Source organism: Oncorhynchus nerka, linkage group LG8, assembly GCF_034236695.1.
Source record: "Oncorhynchus nerka isolate Pitt River linkage group LG8, Oner_Uvic_2.0, whole genome shotgun sequence".
Lineage (NCBI taxonomy): Eukaryota > Metazoa > Chordata > Actinopteri > Salmoniformes > Salmonidae > Oncorhynchus > Oncorhynchus nerka.
Genome location: NC_088403.1, coordinates 46,341,632 through 46,359,426, shown reverse-complemented (window position 1 = coordinate 46,359,426; position 17,795 = coordinate 46,341,632).

Below are 17,795 nucleotides of genomic sequence, written 5' to 3'. Positions count from 1 at the left end.
CGACTTTTCTAACTGGTAGTTATACACGTGCCGCGTTGAACCAGTTAGTATGTTCGACATTTCCGAGTTTCCTACCTCAGACTAGTATGTGAACGCGGCATTAGGAGTTGCTTGTCAAGTGTGAAAGTAAACAAAGAGGAAGAGGCGATAAGTGTGCAGGATGGCATGTGACGAATGAACGTGAAGTATCGGTGGAGAAAGTTATGTGTGTGTGTAAATTGTGGCTGGAGATCGGAGGTGTCAGGTGAGAGAAAAGGCAGGTTGCTAGGGTAACAGTAGTACAGAAAATGTCGTATGCTGAAGCAGTGAAGAGAGTGGTAGAGGAAGATGGGTACAGGGTGAGGGACCCTGAGAGGATTCCTGTGAGTACGCAGAGACCAATAGAGAGGGATGGGAATAATGTGCTTCAGTAAGGTGGGTTTCTTAGCATTCATAGCCATTGTTGTTAACTGTACTGCAGAAATGAAATGTCAATCACAGAAAATTGGTTGTGGTGGCTGCTGCAGAGAAGTGCTTGGGATTGACAGGTTTTACTGTAGAAGATTTCCAGGAGGTGTTGTGTGGTAGTGTTCTGTCCTCCCAGAGTAGGAGTAGGATTAGATAGGGTTAAATGGTGGTGTTTGTTTTTTGTTGTTATGAGGGATTATTGTTGGCAGCGGGGTCATTTTTATTTTTCACAATTTTGTATTACCGGAAGTTAACGTAGGTGGGCCGTGACACTCAAGTACAAGTAGTAGAAGAAGAGTCGACTCGACTCTGAAAACCTGCTGAAATGGCTGCAAATACACAACCTTGTCCTACTAGTAGTTGGTGGGCCAATGCCGAATATAGTGAAGTTGATCTATCTAGCGAGGGAGGAGGAGCAGATTTCTTTTGTATTTGAGAGTAAGACATTGTTATGATGACAAAAAATTGTTGGAACCTACAATTCTAGGACATTTTCTCATAAAAAAAAGTATATTTTAACACTGTCTTCTCAGGCAAATTTGCCGAAATGTTAAACTTGGAACTAATCAGAACTCCTGTATATACCCCTCGTGATGTATGCAGCCAATGGCCTGCTTATACAATGTAAATGCAGCCTCTATTGAAAACGCAAGCTACTGTCTGAAGAAGACGAACATATAGCTAGCTAGCTCCCAAAGACTGAAATAAGATTAACAGGTGTCACGACTTGGAGTCAAATTTGATGACTTGAGACTCGCCCAGAAGAGCCTCCAGGCTTCCTTCATGACGTTCAAGTTTGAATGAGGAAAAAAAATGATTTCAGGGGCAGTTTGGAAAAATTAATCCCTTCCGAATCATCCACTGGAAATACTGTGCCAACAACCCGAAGGTCATTCTGACAGAGCTCCAGAGTTCCTCTGTGGAGATGGGAGAACCTTCTAGAAGGACAACAATCTCTGCAGCACTCCACCTATCAGGCCTTTATGGTAGAATACCCAGACGGAGACACTTCTCAGTAAAAGGCACATGAAGATTTTGAACTTTTTGGCCAGAATGCCAGGTGTCACGCCTGGAAGAAACCTGGCACCATCCCGAAGGTGAAGCATGGTGGTGGCAGCATCATGCTCTGGGGATGTTTTTCAGTGGCAGGGACTGGGAGACTAGTCAGGATCGAGGCAGAGATAAACGGAGCAAAGTGCAGAGAGATCCTTGATGAAAACCTGCTCCAGGGCGCTCCGGACCTCAGACTGGGACGAAGGTTAACCTTCCAACAGGACAACGACCCTAAGCACTTCTAAAACTCGAACATCTCTGGAGATAACTGAAAATAGCGGTGCAACGACGCTCCCCGTCTAACTTGACAGAGCTTGAGAGGATCTGCAGAGAACAATCGGAGAAACTCCCAAAATATAGGTTTGCCAAACTTGTAGCATCATACCCAAGAAGACTTGAGACTGTAATCGCTGCCAAAGGTGCTTCAAAGTACTGAGAAAAGGGTCTGAATACTTACATAACTGTGATATAATTTTTTCTTTATACATTTGCAAAAAAATCTAAAAACGTGTTTTTGTCATTATGGGGTATTGTGTGTAGATTAATAAAAAATATAATAAATTTTAGAATAAGGCTGTGGAATGTGAAATAATTCATGGGGTCTGAATACTTTCCGAATGCACTGTATGTCTAAAGACAGCTGTAACATCGCACTACCTTCAATACATATGGGGTGAAGATATATTCTGATGAATTAATTACAATATTTGTGAGGAAGAAAAAGCCTACAGATAGATCATGCTTTCCATCCAATCCTGCAACCTCCGCTGCATACAGGTAGGCCATATGATCCTGCTTGCTCTTGACTCCAGAGAAGTAACGATGTGACATGATATCCCTAGTTGTTAATTACTGCTAACATGAATGACTGACTTTAAAATGCATGTGTAAAACGCGGTTTATTTCTGTGTCTTACGTTTGAAAATGCATCACTGTTTATGGCTGTAATGCGCTACATTTGCGCGGGGATCGCAAGCTTTGAACCAGGGGTCGCAAGCTTTGAACCACTCCTTGATGGGGGTCAAGGGTGAAGAAGTTAGAAAACTGGCACAATGTGTGACTGACGTGTTTTCCATCTGCTCCCGCATTATTCTTAAAGTTTGTGAATTTTACAGCAAAACCATATTTATTTTCAAATATTAGCTTGGTGATCCTTTTCTGTAATACCCAAGATTACTTTTCTTTCAAATGTCTGCATGTCAACGAAACATAAGGCCAAAAACACGACTTTGAGAAAACCCGGCGTACAAGACACATTTTTATCACCGCCCTCTCCTGTGTCAGAGGGCCTAAGAGACTCACACTTTTACCCAGGGGTGCGGCTTTGCCTGGTGGCGCTGAAATTAAAAATCTCGAGGTCATCAAGCTACCACGCTCTGAGATAGTTGAAAGGAAAACGGATGTAGTTGCTACGATTGAGGTCCGAATACAAGAGGTTTCTGATACTTTAAAAGCAGATTTAACTATCCTGCGAAACGAGACGGTGCCAGCTGTCACTCAAAACAACAGAGTTGCACACCATGACGATTGCAGCACTGGAGACCTCTGCTACCAGTGTCTCCAACCTGACTACCTCCTTGGAGGCTGACGTGAAATGCCTGGGTGCAGATCTGAAAAAGGTACAGGAGAGCTGTGTGAACTTTGAGGGATTTTCTCTCCGCAATAACTTGAGACTGGTATCGGTCCCAGAGTCAACGGAAATGCCTTGCACCACAGATTTAATCTCCAGGCTGCTGAAGGATATTCTTGCCATGGATGAGAAACCCCGGTGATCGTTCCCACCGGTCACTGCGCCCAAAGCTCCTGGACGGTGAGGTGATCGTTCCCACCGGTCACTGTGCCCAAAGCTCCTGGACGGTGATAGACACCGTGACATCATTTTTCGAGTGCCCTTTTTCCATGAGAAGATGGATATTCTCAGACGAGCCCGCAAGACCACTGAGCTATCAAATCAAACTTTATTTGTCACATGCGCCGAATACAAGTGTAGACCTTACTGTGAAATGCTTACTTACAAGCCCTTAAACAACAGTGCAGTTCAAGAAGAGTTAAGCAAATATTTACCATATTAACTAAAGTTAAAAATAATAAAAAGCAACACGATAGTATAACAATAATGAGGTTATATACAGGGGGTACCGGTACCAAGTCAGTGTGCGAGGCTACAGGTTAGTTGAGGTCATTTGTACATGTAGGTAGGGGTGAAGTTACTATGCATAGATAATAAACAGCGAGTAGCAGCAGTGTACAAAACAAATGGTGGGAGGGGGATGTCAATGTAATAGTCCGGTGGCCATTTGATTAATTGTTCAGCAGTCTTATGGCTTGGGAGTAGAAGCTGTTAAGGAGTCTTTTGTTCCTAGACTTGGCGCTCTGGTACCGCTTGCAGTGCAGTAGCAGAGAAAAAAGTCTATTACTTGGGTGACTGGAGTCTCTGACAATTTTATGGGCTTTCCTCTATCACCACCTATTATATAGGTCCTGGATGGCAGGATGCTTGGCCCCAGTGATGTACTGGGCCATACGCACACTACTCTCTGTAGCGCCTTACGGTCAGATGCCGAGCAGTTGTCATACCAGGTGGTGATGCAACCGGTCAGGATGCTGTTGATGGTGCAGCTGTATAACATTTTGAGGATCTGGGCATCCATGCCAAATCTTTTCAGTCTCCTGAGGGGGAAAAGGTTTTGTCGTGCCCTCTTCACAACTGTCTTGGTGTGTTTGGAACATGATAGTTCGTTGGTGATGTGGATACCAATGAACTTGAAACTCTCGACCTGCTCCACTTCAGCCCCGTTGGTGTTAATGGGGGCCTGTTCGGCCCGTCTTTTCCTGTAGTCCACGATCAGCTCCTTTGTCTTGCTCACATTGAGGGAGAGGTTGTCCTGGCACCACACTGCCAGTTCTCTGACCTCCTCCCTATAGGCTGTCTCATCGTTGTCGGTGATCAGTACACGTCCTGGTAATCCATCTGGCCCTGCGGCTTTGTGAATGTTGACCTGTTTCAAAGGTCTTGCTCACATCGGCAACCGATAGCGTTATCACACAGTCATCCAGAACAACTGGTGCTATCGTGCATGATTCAGTTTTACTTGCGTCGAAGCGAGCATGAAAGGCATTTAGCTCTTCTGGTAGGTTTGCGTCACTGGGCAGCTCACGTCTGGGTTTCCTTTTGTAGTCCGTAATAGTTTTCATGCCCTACCACATCCGATGAGCGCCAGAGCCGGTGTAGTAGGATTCAATCTTAATCCTGTATTGACTCTTTGCTTGTTTGATGGTTCGTCTGAGGGCATAGCGGGATTTCTTATAAGCATCCAGATTAGTGTCCCGCTCCTTAAAAACGGCAGCTCTAGCCTTTAGCTCGATGCGGATATTGCCTGTAATCTATGGCTTCTAGTTGGGATATGTACATGTACGTACGGTCACTGTGGGGACAACGTTATCGAGGCACTTATTGATGAAGCAGATGACTGAGGTGGTATACTCCTCAGTGCCATTGGATGAATCCCGGAACATATTCCAGTCTGTGCTTGCAAAACAGTCCTGTAGCGTAGCATTTGCGTCATCTGACCACTTCCGTATTGAGCGAGTCACAGGTACTTCCTGCTTTAGTTTTTGCTTGTAAGCAGGAATCAGGAGGATAAATTATGGTCAGATTTTCCAAATGGAGGGCGGGGGAAAGCTTTGTATGCATCTCTGTGTGTGGAGTAAAGGTAGTCTAGAGTTTTTTTTTCTGGTTGCACGTGACATGCTGGTAAAAATTTGGGCAAACGGATTTAAGTTTGCCTGCATTAAAGTCGCCGGCCACTAGGAGCGCCGCTTTTGGGTGAGCATTTTCTTGTTTGCTTATGGCCATGGAGTTGATTGAGTGCGGTCTTAGTGCCAGTGGTGGGAAATAGATGGCTACGAATAATACAGATGAGAACTCTCTTGGTAGATAGTAGAGGTCGACCGATTATGATTTTTCAACGCCGATACCGATACCGATTATTGGAGGACCAAATAAAGCCGATACCGATTAAGCAGACGATTTTTAAAAATGTATTTGTAATAATGACAATTACAACAATACTGAATGAACACCTATTTTTATTTAATATAATACATCAATAAAATCAATTAAGCCTCAAATAAATAATGAAACATGTTCAATTTGGTTTAAATAATGCAAAAACAAAGTGTTGGAGAAGAAAGTAAAAGTGCAATATGTGCCATGTAAGAAAGCTAACGTTTAAGTTCCTTGCTCAGAACATGAGAACATATGAAAGCTTGTGTTTCCTTTTAACATGAGTAGTCAATATTCCCAGGTATGTATGTTGTAGGAATTATAGGACTATTTCTCTCTATACCATTTGTATTTCATTAACCTTTGACTATTGGATGTTCTTATAGGCACTTTATTATTGCCAGTGTAGCAGTATAGCTTCCGTCCCTCTCCTCGCTCCTCCCTGGGCTCGAACCAGGAACACAATGACAACAGCCACCCTCGAAGCAGCGTTACCCATGCAGAGCAAGGGGAACAACCACTCCAAGTCTCAGAGCGAGTGAAGTTTGAAACGCTATTAGCGCGCACCCCGCTAACTAGCTAGCCATTTCACATCGGTTACACCAGCCTCATCTCGGGAGTTGATAGGCTTGAAGTCATAAACAGCGCAATGCTTGATGCACAACGAAGAGCTGCTGGCAAAACGCACGAAAGTGCTGTTTGAATGAATGCTTACGAGCCTGCTGCTGCCTACCTCCGCTCAGTCAGACTGCTCTATCAAATCATAGACTTAATTATAACATAATAACACACAGAAATACAAGCCTTAGGTCATTAATATGGTCATCATCTTGAAAACAAAACGTTTATTCTTTCAGTGAAGTTCGGAACCGTTCCGTATTTTACCTAAGGGGTGGCATCCATTAGAGTAAATATTCCTGTTACATTGCACAACCTTCAATGTTATGCCATAATTATGTAAAATTCTGGAAAATTAGGTGGCACAAACTGTTGCATATACACTGACTCTGTGTGCAATGAACGCAAGAGAAGTGACACAATTTCACCTGGTTAATATAGCCTGCTAACCTGGATTTCTTTTAGCTAAATATGCAGGTTTAAAAATATATACTTCTGTGTATTGAGTTTAAGAAAAGCATTGATGTTCATGGTTAGGTACACATTGGAGCAACCATACACACCGCATCGATTATATGCAACGCAGGACACGCTAGATAAACTAGTAATATCATCAACCATGTGTAGTTTAACTAGTGATTATGATTGATTGATTGTTTTTTATAAGATACGTTTAATGCTAGCTAGCAACCTACCTTGGCTTACTGTATTCGCGTAACAGGCAGTCTCCTCGTGGAGTGCAATGAGAGGCAGGTGGTTAGAGCGTTGGACTAGTTAACTGTAAGGTTGCAAGATTGAATCCTCCGAGCTGACAAGGTGAAAATCTGTTGTTCTGTCCCTGAACGAGCCAGTTAACCCACCGTTCCTAGGCCGTCATTGAAAATAAGAATGTGTTCTTAACTGACTTGCATAGTTAAATAAAGATTAAATAAATGTGTAAAAAAATAAAATAAAATAAATAAATCGGTGTCCAAAAATACCAATTTCAGATGAATTAAATCGGTCGACCTCTAGTAGATAGTGTGGTCTACCGCTTATCATGAGGTACTCTACCTCAAGCAAGCAATACCTCAAGACTTCTTTAATATTAGACATCGTGCACCAGCTGTTATTGACAAAAAGACACACCCCCAAGTCTTACCAGACTTAGCATCTCTGTTCTGACAGTGCATGGAAAATCCCGCCAGCTCTATATTATCCGTGTCGTCGTTCAGCCACGACTCAGTGAAACATAAGATATTACAGTTCTTAATGCCCAGTTGGTAGGATAATCGTAATCGTAGGTCATAAATGAGATTTTCCAATGACTGCATGTTAGCAAGTAGAACGGATGGCAGTGGGAGTTTACTCGCTAGCCTACGGATTCTCAGAAGGCAGCCCGATCTGCGTCCTCTTTTCCTTTGTCTTTTCTTCACGTGAATGAAGGGGATTTGGGCCTGTTTCCGGGAGAGCAGTATATCCTTCTCGTTGGACTCGTTAACGGAAAAAGTTTCTTCCAGTTCGTGGTGAGTAATCACAGTTCTGATATCCAGAAGTTATTTTTGGTCATAAGAGACAGCAACATTATCTTACCTCATTTACACACACTGTATATAGACTTTTTCTACTGTATTATTGACTGTATGTTTGTTTATTTCATGTGTAACGCTGTGTTGTTGTGTGTGTCGAACTGCTTTGCTTTATCTTGGCCAGGTCGCAGTTGTAAATGAGAACTTGTTCTCAACTAGCCTACCTGGTTTAATAAAGGTGAAATAAATAAATACAAATAAAAACATTATATGCAAAATAAGTTTTTTTTTAATTATGCAAAAAACAATGCAAAAAAACTAACAAAATAGCACAATTGGCCAGGAGCATGTAAAACGTCAGCCATCCTCTTTGGCGCCATCTGCCAAGGACAGAGTTTCTCTATCTACCAGGACTACTCCCCCACTGTGTCGAGGCAGCGCGCAGCTTTCGGGCAGACCAAACGACCACCGTTAATGCTTGGACTAGAGTTTCCCCAGCGACCTCCTATGTGTTATCAATGGCGTCTTAACCCCATTTTACTCTCAGATAAGGAGTTTGTCATTTTCATTTCTTCTGAAATCACCTTATTCCTAGAAATGAATTCAACCGCAGGGATGTCCTGCTCTTCCATATTGGAGTCCTTCAAAGCATACCTACGTTGCCAAATTATTTCTTATACAACCAATAAAAACAAAGCTCACTCTGAGCGGCTTCGAGACCTGAATGAAGCCATAGCTACATTGGATGAGAAGTATGCCACAAATCCGTTCCTCTGATCAATATAAAGAACGCCAGCTACTCCGATCTGAATTTGACAAGCTCTCTACCAGACAAGCTGAACAATTACTCTTATGAGGTCGATACAGAGTGTACGAGCAAGGCGACAATGCCAGTAAACTACTTGCACATCAGATCTGTAAATTGGGGGCTCATAATACTGGCCGGAACAGAGCAAATGGAATGGCAAACACCGTTGTAAACCACGTGTTTGATGTGTTTGATGCCATTCCACTGGATAATTTATTGTTCGCTCCAGTCAATACCACAAGCCCGTTCTCCCCAATTAAGGTGCCACCAACCAACTGTGATAAACAGGGTTGTTTGAACATATGGCTGCACACTAATGATGCTATTCGTGGATGGTAGGGAGAGCTATATGCTGACGTTGTTTATCTGCAAATCAAACAAAGCCTTATCTAGAAAACAGTTGATTTGCGGAACTCCAAACAAGATACAAAGATTTGCTTAATTTGCAGTCAACTAGAATACGGATCAAGAGTCATTCATTTAAGGTAACCAATACTGCTAGTTTGCTGGTCTTAAAGAAGTCTAACTGCTACCATCCACTCACCTGAATGAGTATATTTAGGTGTTTTATGATTAACTTTCCTACTAACCTAAAAGTTGACAAAATAAAAATCTTGTCAATCCATTCATTATTCTACTAAATATGACTTAAGATTTTTTGTGAGACATGTTTTCCATAATGTACATTTAATGCAAATACAGTCCATTCAAACAAAGAACACCATGTAATAGTGTTTCAGTATTTGAGTGCAGAGACAAGTAGCAAAATGTCTCAGGCAGTATTTGAAGTATATAAATATAATGTAACCTACCAACCAATTGCTGTGGAGGGCACAATCTTACAATGCTGTAGTCCAGAAATGAACAGTCAAAAAGTCAGCTCCAGTGTAAATGCAAGAGCACATATGTCATGATTGTCAAGGCCCAAGTAACTATCATCCAGGCCTTAAAGAAACATTTTTACGGCCCCTGGGATGATCTTGATTTATTATTAGAACCTGCCAGCAAGCCAATACATGGCAGCCCGCAGATCATTTTACACGCAATCTTAATACTACATTTCCCACAATGAAAGGTGATTTCTAAACCAGATCAGGCTGCTTCATTTCAATATTTATTGGCACAGCATGGTCAGCATCACAGTAAAATTAACTTTCAGATACCCATCAAAAATGGCAAAACGGAAGGTGGATACTGAGAACCGGGGGTTTCAAACAAGGTGGGAGTCGGAGTATATGTTCACGAAGGTAGCTGGAAAACCTGTGTGTCTTCTGTGTGGAGAAAGTGTGGCGGTACTGAAAGAGTATAATCTGAGACGACATTATGAAACGAAACACGCGGACAAAAACAAGAATATGGACATGGAACAAAGGCTACAAAAGGCAGAGGAACTGTGATAAACACTGGTGTTTCAAATCTGCGACAGGCTCTGTTCAAAAAAGCCAAATCACAAGGCCAGGCTGCTGTCAAGGCCAGTTTTATTTTGGCAGAAGAGATCGCTAAATCAGCCCGGCCATTTACGGAGGGGATTTCATCAAAAACTGCATGATTAAAGTTTTGACAGTGCCAAAAGTTTGCCCATTATTCTAAAAAGGCAACTCTTTTTAAATGTGAGTCTGAGCAGAAACACCATTCAAACAAAGAAGACCAGTTGTCCATCAATCTAAAAGAGCAGCTTGTGAAAAAGGGAAAAGATTTTATTGCATATTCCTTGGCTGTGGATGAGAGCACCGACATTTCTGACATTGCCCAGTTGTCAATTTTCATCCGATGGAGTGGACTCCAACCAAAGCGTGACAGAGGAGTTTTTGGCTTTACGTCCTATGCATGGCACAACTACGGGGCATGATTTGTCATCTGAAGAGGTGTCAAGATGTGTAAATGAGATGGAGCTGCCTTGGGAAAAACTCTGATGGGTTTGACAACCAACGGAGCACCTGGTAGTGATTTTGTGGACACAGGAGCGGACTGGTGGCAAGAACGGGAAAAGATGCAAGACAAAACGCGACAGGTGAGCTGACAGCTTATCATTGTATCATACACCAGGATGTTCTCAATCAAATTATAGTATAAATTGAAAATGGAGCATGTAATGAGCATCATCATTGGGGCGCAGGGTACAGTTAACTTTATCAGAGCCAAAGGTTTGAATCACCGCCAGTTCAAGGCATTTCTGACCCTGAGTTTAAACGGAGCATGGTGATTTGCCTTATCACACAGAGGTGCGATGGCTAAGCCAGGGAAAGGTGCTTCAAAGATGTTTCGAGATTATCGGCAGGTGAGGAGATTTGTCTGTTCTGGACAGTCAAAGGGAAAGACACAACACAACTCCGAGATGGAAAATGTTTCTGTGTGAAATGGCTTTTCTGTGTGACATTCATGGCTGGTGGAGTCATCTGAATGCAATAAACTTGCAGCTGCAGGGACATGGGGATGGTGTCATCTCTGAGGATATGTACAGTACAGTGAAGGCATTTAAAACCAAACTGACTCTGTGGGAGACACAGATCGGCACCAGGAAAGAAAATTTGAGCCACTTTCCCAGCTGCCAGACCATGAAAGAGAAGCTCTCTACCAGTGCCCCCAACTCGAGCACACAGTTGGCTGATAAAATAGGTTTTATGCTTTTGCCGCTGACTTTAATTAACAGCGAATGGAGGTCTTCTGGGATGGATTTGCTGACTTTGAAGCACAAAAAAGCAGGTTGGAACTGAGTTTGGTTGAACCCATTTGCTGTTCAGGTCCGTGGAAAGCTCACCACCAAACCTCCAAATGGAGTTGATTGACCTCAATGCAATGATGCACTGAGGGCTAAAATAGGTGAAGGAAGTGATTCCACATGTGGAGCAAACAATTTAGCCGACTTCCTCCCGGCACAATGCCCCAGCTGCGCATCCAGGCTGCTCAAACGTTGTCTATGTTTGGCAGCACATACAGGGTGTGAACAACTGTTTTCTTTGATGAACCTGAACAAAACATCACACAGAAGTCTGACCACTGCTGAACACCTCCATCAAGGTTCTGAGGATTTCTTCAGCTGGCCAGAGCCTGTAGGGCAGCGAACATTGATGAACTTGTGGAAAAGATGGGACACCACCAAGTATCACCCTCAACCTCAAACAATGAACATTACTGTGCAATCACATATTTAGAGTTTTTACTCAGTTCAAGTTTAAAAGTTAAAATTTAATATTTGTTTTCACTGCATGTTACTTCTCCTTAAACAAAGTGTTGTTTTTGATTAATAGATTTTTGCACTTTATTTTTTTGTATTTCAATCCAATTATATTTTAAAAATATTTCAGTTGAGTGGATGATAGAAAATTGCTATTATTGTTTTTTCTTTGAAGTAAAATTTAGCCCACAAGTTTTGCTAAAATAGAAAATATAGTCTACTGATGGTGCCTTGAATAGCCTGTTTCTTTCATTTAATGTTCATGTTATGGGGATATTTATATAAAGGAAATTTGTCTTTTGTGTCTGTTGAAAATTAAAGATTACTGACAGAGCCATAAGAAAATATTGATTTATTTATCTGATCATATTGTAATATATTTGTTAGGTTTTCAGTAGGTTCAATAAGGTTCACTAGACTATATGTCCCCAAAGTCATTTAAAATTTTTCAATGAACATTCCAAAAATATAATAACAGTCCGGCCCTCGTCTTGTAGCTGATTTTTTTATTTGGCCCTCCGTCCATTTGACTTTGACACCCCTGCACTAGAGAGAGACGGAGGGAGAGGGCTATGGTTTTTGCTGTGAACTTCCGGCTTGCAGCTTGTTTACTTCCTCTTACCTGACAGCTGGTGTGCTCTTAAAGTGGCAGCACGGTCAAGGCTCCGTGCAGGATTTCGCCACACAATTATCAGGGTAAGGCTCTTGTACTCAACTGGTCAGTGCTTGTAGCCCAATCTATCCGATAGACAGTGCCAACTCAGGCCCAGGGTACCCTGTCTTGGTTTTGTTCGGTCATGACAACCAGAGTTTAGCGCTTTCAGATCGTGCTTCAGGAGGTAGGTGGTCAACTCCCAGATAAACGGTTGCTGGCCCACTGCTGTATTTCAGAGCCCCTTGAAGCTAGCAGTTGTCGCATTCTGACCAGTAGTTTGGATTTGGATGGTGGGAAGGCTATGAGTGCAGTACTGAGTTGTTCTCTCAGTTGTACAGCACGTTTCTGCAATGCATATGTGGCACAACATGGACTGCAGGTGGCGCCAAAGGGTAAGACTTGCCACTCATATACATCTGGGGTTTTTCTTTCTCATTCCCCTCCACAGGAATCTCAGGAGAGAGCGGTTTTTGGGAGGCAGTCGTACCTGGTGAAACATGGACTCGATGTCAGCACTGATGGCGATGCTGTTCTGGCGGAATCGGAGGAGCACATTGAGCGAGGATGGTCCCAGGGTGGGTCCAGGGAGATGTTCATTCTGTGATTCTCCTTGGTACAGCAAGGAGTAATTGAACATCATGATGATGCGGGATTTACCAGAATGCTTTGTTGGGGTCCATCTACTTGATCTGTGTTGAGATGGCATTGTAGCCCGCATTGACCAACTTCATTACCTTTTGGTAGTAGATGGTAGCCAACTCAGGTTTGCGCTCTAATTGCCTCTCTGTACGTCGGAGGATAGGTATGACTGGTACCCCGGGAGGTGTGTTGCGTAGTGGTCAATCCCATCCCATTAATGGAGTCTAAGGACATGGCTTCTGTGTCTTGCTTGGATCAAGTGGTTAACTTCTCATCCTGGAAAGGGAGCATATCAACTTGCCATAGTTTCTCTATGTTGTAGAGTAAGTTAGATTTAGGAGCAAGGGATGTTGTGAGCAGGCACTGCTGCAGAGTGGACTGGTCTAGGAGATGGGTATGGCTTTGGAGTGTCCATCCAAGTCTAGTCTTTAAGGCTGCTGGTGCTCCTGGTGGACCTAGGCGAACATGCTCAATTGGAGTGATGAGATGGGGGTTATCAGATCCAATGAGGAGGAGGTTGAACTCTGGAGAAGGCATGCAAAGGGAGGCCTTTGAGGTGATTGTGGCATATCTGCATTATACCTACTGGGTAGCTTTGTTCTGCAAGGCCCATCTTGTTGGAGGTGAATGCACCCTGGATGGTGAATTTCTTGTTGCAAGTGGACTGTGGCTCCTGCTAGTGTCTCTGTCTCTTGTAGGATTGTCCAAAGCACTAAGTCTTCAGCTGCTCCATTGAGCCCTAAAGTGCTTGGTAGCAGCTGACCGTAGCAGTACGCGTTCTGAGCCATCATCAAGAATAACAAAGATCAACATCTTGAGACTTATGCCACTCAGGATGACTTTAACAACCTTCAAGAGTACTTTGGGGGAATGGCTTTGTGGGTTGACATAGAATCTAGAGTCTGGTTTTCTGTTGTGGACATCATGCAGGATGCCAAGATGCTTTCTGTGACACTTGGTGCAGGGTTTCTTCAAGTTACACTCTGAAGCCATATGTGGGTGTATGGAACATTGTCTGGTTGGTGAGGATTTGGAGGTAGAATTGGAACCATGCAGGGCTGTAGCTGTATTAGATGAGGGCTTGGAGAATGTCTGGCGACCTTTTACTTCGTGTCCAAGATGGTGCTTGGTGGAGCTCACCAACCTGGGCAGCGACTGCCTGACACTCTGCTTCATCTTGCAGCCACAAGGAGAAGTCCTTCAGATTGTACTGGACACCTGGCCTGGTTCTGTGTTCATGATGGGCATAACTGGCAACTTGTTCTCCTGATAACTTACTGAGGAGTTGCTAAACATGGGAGGAGCAGGCCAGCTCAGCAGATCCCTCGCCGTGCTGGAATGACTGGAGCATCCCCACCAGTGAGCGGTTTCGAAGGGCAAAGCTACTGAAAGCTCTTGCTTGAATCACCTGGGCAGATTCTGAATGGTTGCTGTCTCTCAGGACTAGGTGGTGGGGTTGGCCATACTTCTGGTCCAGTGCTGAGGAGTATGGCTGGGGGTCATTAGCATAAGCCAGGCCTATATGGCAGGCAGAGACCAAGTGCAGGTGATCCAAGAGGATGTACTTGTACTTCTCCATTTCCTCCTCTGGCAGTAGGTTTGTGAGGGCCATTCTTAATGTTGCAAACTCCACCTATCCAGGATGAATACCTGGGTCTCTCCGGAGCCACTTGTGGGGTGTGAATTGGTACTACTGGGACTAGCCATTGGTCGGACCGTTGGTAGTAGTGAGCAGTAGGCACATCGAAGGCTTGTGCAACTGGTAAAGCTGGTTGGGGTCTACCATACTGCTGAAGGGTAGCACACTGGGGGGTTCATCTGAGGTCTCTCTGGGTTCGGGACGTTCTGGGTTTGAGTGGTGGGGACGTTTCAAGGTTTGTGCGCTGGGTAACGAGGCTGACTTGGTGTAGGACTTGCATAGGACGGGGTAGGATAAATCTCTGGGTGGAGGAGGCTGGTATTAGTTGGAATAATCTTGCGGCTCTGGGTAGTATTGTGGTTCTTGGTGAAACTGCACAGTAGGTTGAGAGTTCATGAGAGATTCAGAGTGCACAGGAGGTCGATAGCGCATGGAAGGCCGGTACACATCAGGTAGGGATGGAGCTTGTGAGGATGCTGATTGTTCAGGCTGAGGGGTTGGTAACATGTAACCTGTAGGGAGGGGAAGAGACTCCGGTTTACTTTGTGGAGGGTTGGGAGGGGGGGATATGCTTCTTAATAAAAACCTATTTGAAGCAAGCCATTACACTTCGTTAATATCATGGCATTGCATTATTATTATTCATGTTATTACTTAAATATGAATCAACAAATTAAGAAATGCCAGGCTGGAGAGGATACGTCACTTTTTTTTGGACAACATTATTGGAATCAAAATAAAGATAATTTAGGCCTACTTGGTCTTTGTCTGTTGGCTTTTCTGCATATAATTTGTTATAATACAGGTCCTATTTCGACGCACAAAACCATTCAAGTAAAGTCCGATGGGTTTCCTCTGATAATGTCACAAACCCTGCTGCGGTCCTTCGATGGCCGTGGCATTGACATATGTTCTTCAAAGAGAGGATGGCGTAATGAGAGAAATAAGGTAGCCTAAGCTACTGAAAACAGGCATTTTACAACATTAATCATGACGGGAGCATTTCATTCTTATTAAAGAGAGATGGAGTCCAGACATGCTACTTTAGGAAACTTTCTGAATAGACATATAGGCCTATGGAAAGAATCAGCGATCTCGCGCTCTCTCACTTCTGTAAAGCACCCGTCAATCATGTCAGCTACAAGAGCAAATATTTATCCTTTGCTTAAAACGTATTTAAAAACCTAACTTAGGCTTTCTGAAATTAGGCTATAAGATAATGAATTGACAAGGAAAGTATGAAGGGGACAGCTATGCTATAGTATGGAGATGAAATTGACAATCATTCAAATAGAAACGAATACACGTAACATATCCATAGACCTTTTTATCAGCGACGTTGATCAACGAGGGGGCAGGTGTTAGAAATGCTTTTCAAATACTGTGAGGAACTATTATAATTTGAATGGATGTTAAAACACATTTACTTTGACTCACTGTGTTGAAGAATTTATTATTTTTTTACTGAGAAGGTGAGCTGGGAACTTTCCTACATTTTACATTTGTGAGAAGCAGGTCAGGTTTACTTTATTTACTAGCAAGTTAGCAAGCAATGAAAACGTGCATTGTGTAAAAGAAAGTACACATCAATGTTTTTACTAAAGTCCCATAGCCGATAGGCTCTACATACCTGCGCGTCTAGGGATTAGCTGGTCAAGCATCAAAGGTCAATTGGAAAGAGATGTAGAACATTTTAATAGACAAAGTTAGAAAAACAATTGCTTTATAATCATTAGTAAATACTCCCGCTATTAGGTCAAGTTTATCTTCATAAAATTAAAGTTCATAAAAATAAATCCTAAAATGAATGTAGGCCTATTTAAAATGGTTTTTATTTTATTTATCTTCATCCCTAACCGTCAGTTACATGGTAAACGTCGCAGCCCTATGCATATGGGGTCTCAATGTCTTAATAGTGACTGCAGGGCTAGTTCTAACTGCAGGACTTGGTGACTAGATCATGGGAGACGAAAGTGAGAGACGATAATGAGTAAAGACACCTGCCTTCCATATTTGAGGACATGCATTTCCATCGTTAGAGCGGTCACTCTACAGTGTAGACATTGTTAATGTCGTAAATGACGATTGTAGCTGGAAACGGCTGACTTAAAAAAAAAATGAATATCTACATGCTTTGGGGTAGAAGCTGTTAAGAAGCCTTTTGAACCTAGACTTGGTGCTCCGGTACCGCTTGCCATGTGGGAACAGTCTATGACTAGGGTGGCTGGAGTCTTTTACAATTTTTAGGGCCTTCATCTGACACCACCTGGTATAGAGGTCTTGGATGGCAGGAAGCTTGGCTCCAGTGATGTACTGGGCCGTATACACTACCCTATGTGTAGTGCCTTGTGGTCAGAGGCCGAGCAGTTGCCATACCAGGCAGTGATGCAACCAGTCAGGATGCTCTCGATGGTGTAGCTGTATAACTTTTTGAGGATCTAAGGACCCATGCCAAATCTTTTCAGTCTCCTGAGGGGTAATAGACTTTGTCGTGCCCTCTTCACAACTGGCTTGGCGTGTTTGGACCATGATAGTTTGTTGGTGATGTGGACACCAAGGAACTTTAAGCTCTCAACCTGTTCCACCACAGCCCGTTGATGAGAATGGGGGTGTGCTCGGTTCTCCTTTTCCTGTAGTCCACAATCATCTCGATCACGTTGACAGAGAGGTTGTTATGACCACGCTGTTTAGTCAGATTCATGATATTCCACACCGTTCAGGTGGATGGATTATCTTGGCATAGGAGAAATGCTCACTAACATGTATGTAAACAAATTTGTGCAGAAAAGGAAAGAAATAAGGTTTTTGTGTATAGAACATTTCTGGAATCTTTTATTTCAGTTCATGGAACATGCGGCCAACACTTTACATGTTGTTATATCTTTTTGACCAAGTGCGCATGCGCCAAATCCACTTGAAGGAGAATCGTCATTCGACGTCTCCTGTAAGACCAGATCCTGGTTCAGATTAGGCTGTGTTTTTCTGGGTCTATTTAGTCAGTTATAGTATCGTCAATTGTCACTGAAAAATAGGTGTTTGACGAATATTTAGTGACTTTTTGTTGAAGAAATTAAAACTGGAGCAGAGTTATTTTTAGAGCTATAGCCTGCAATAAGACAGAACAACCTAGATCTGGTACAGTGTGGCGATGCAGATCGTACCATTACTAAATTACTACTTGCTTGCCTTCGAAACCCTATTAATTCATTTGAAACTGATGTGAGTAAAAATATGTAGTCAGACAACC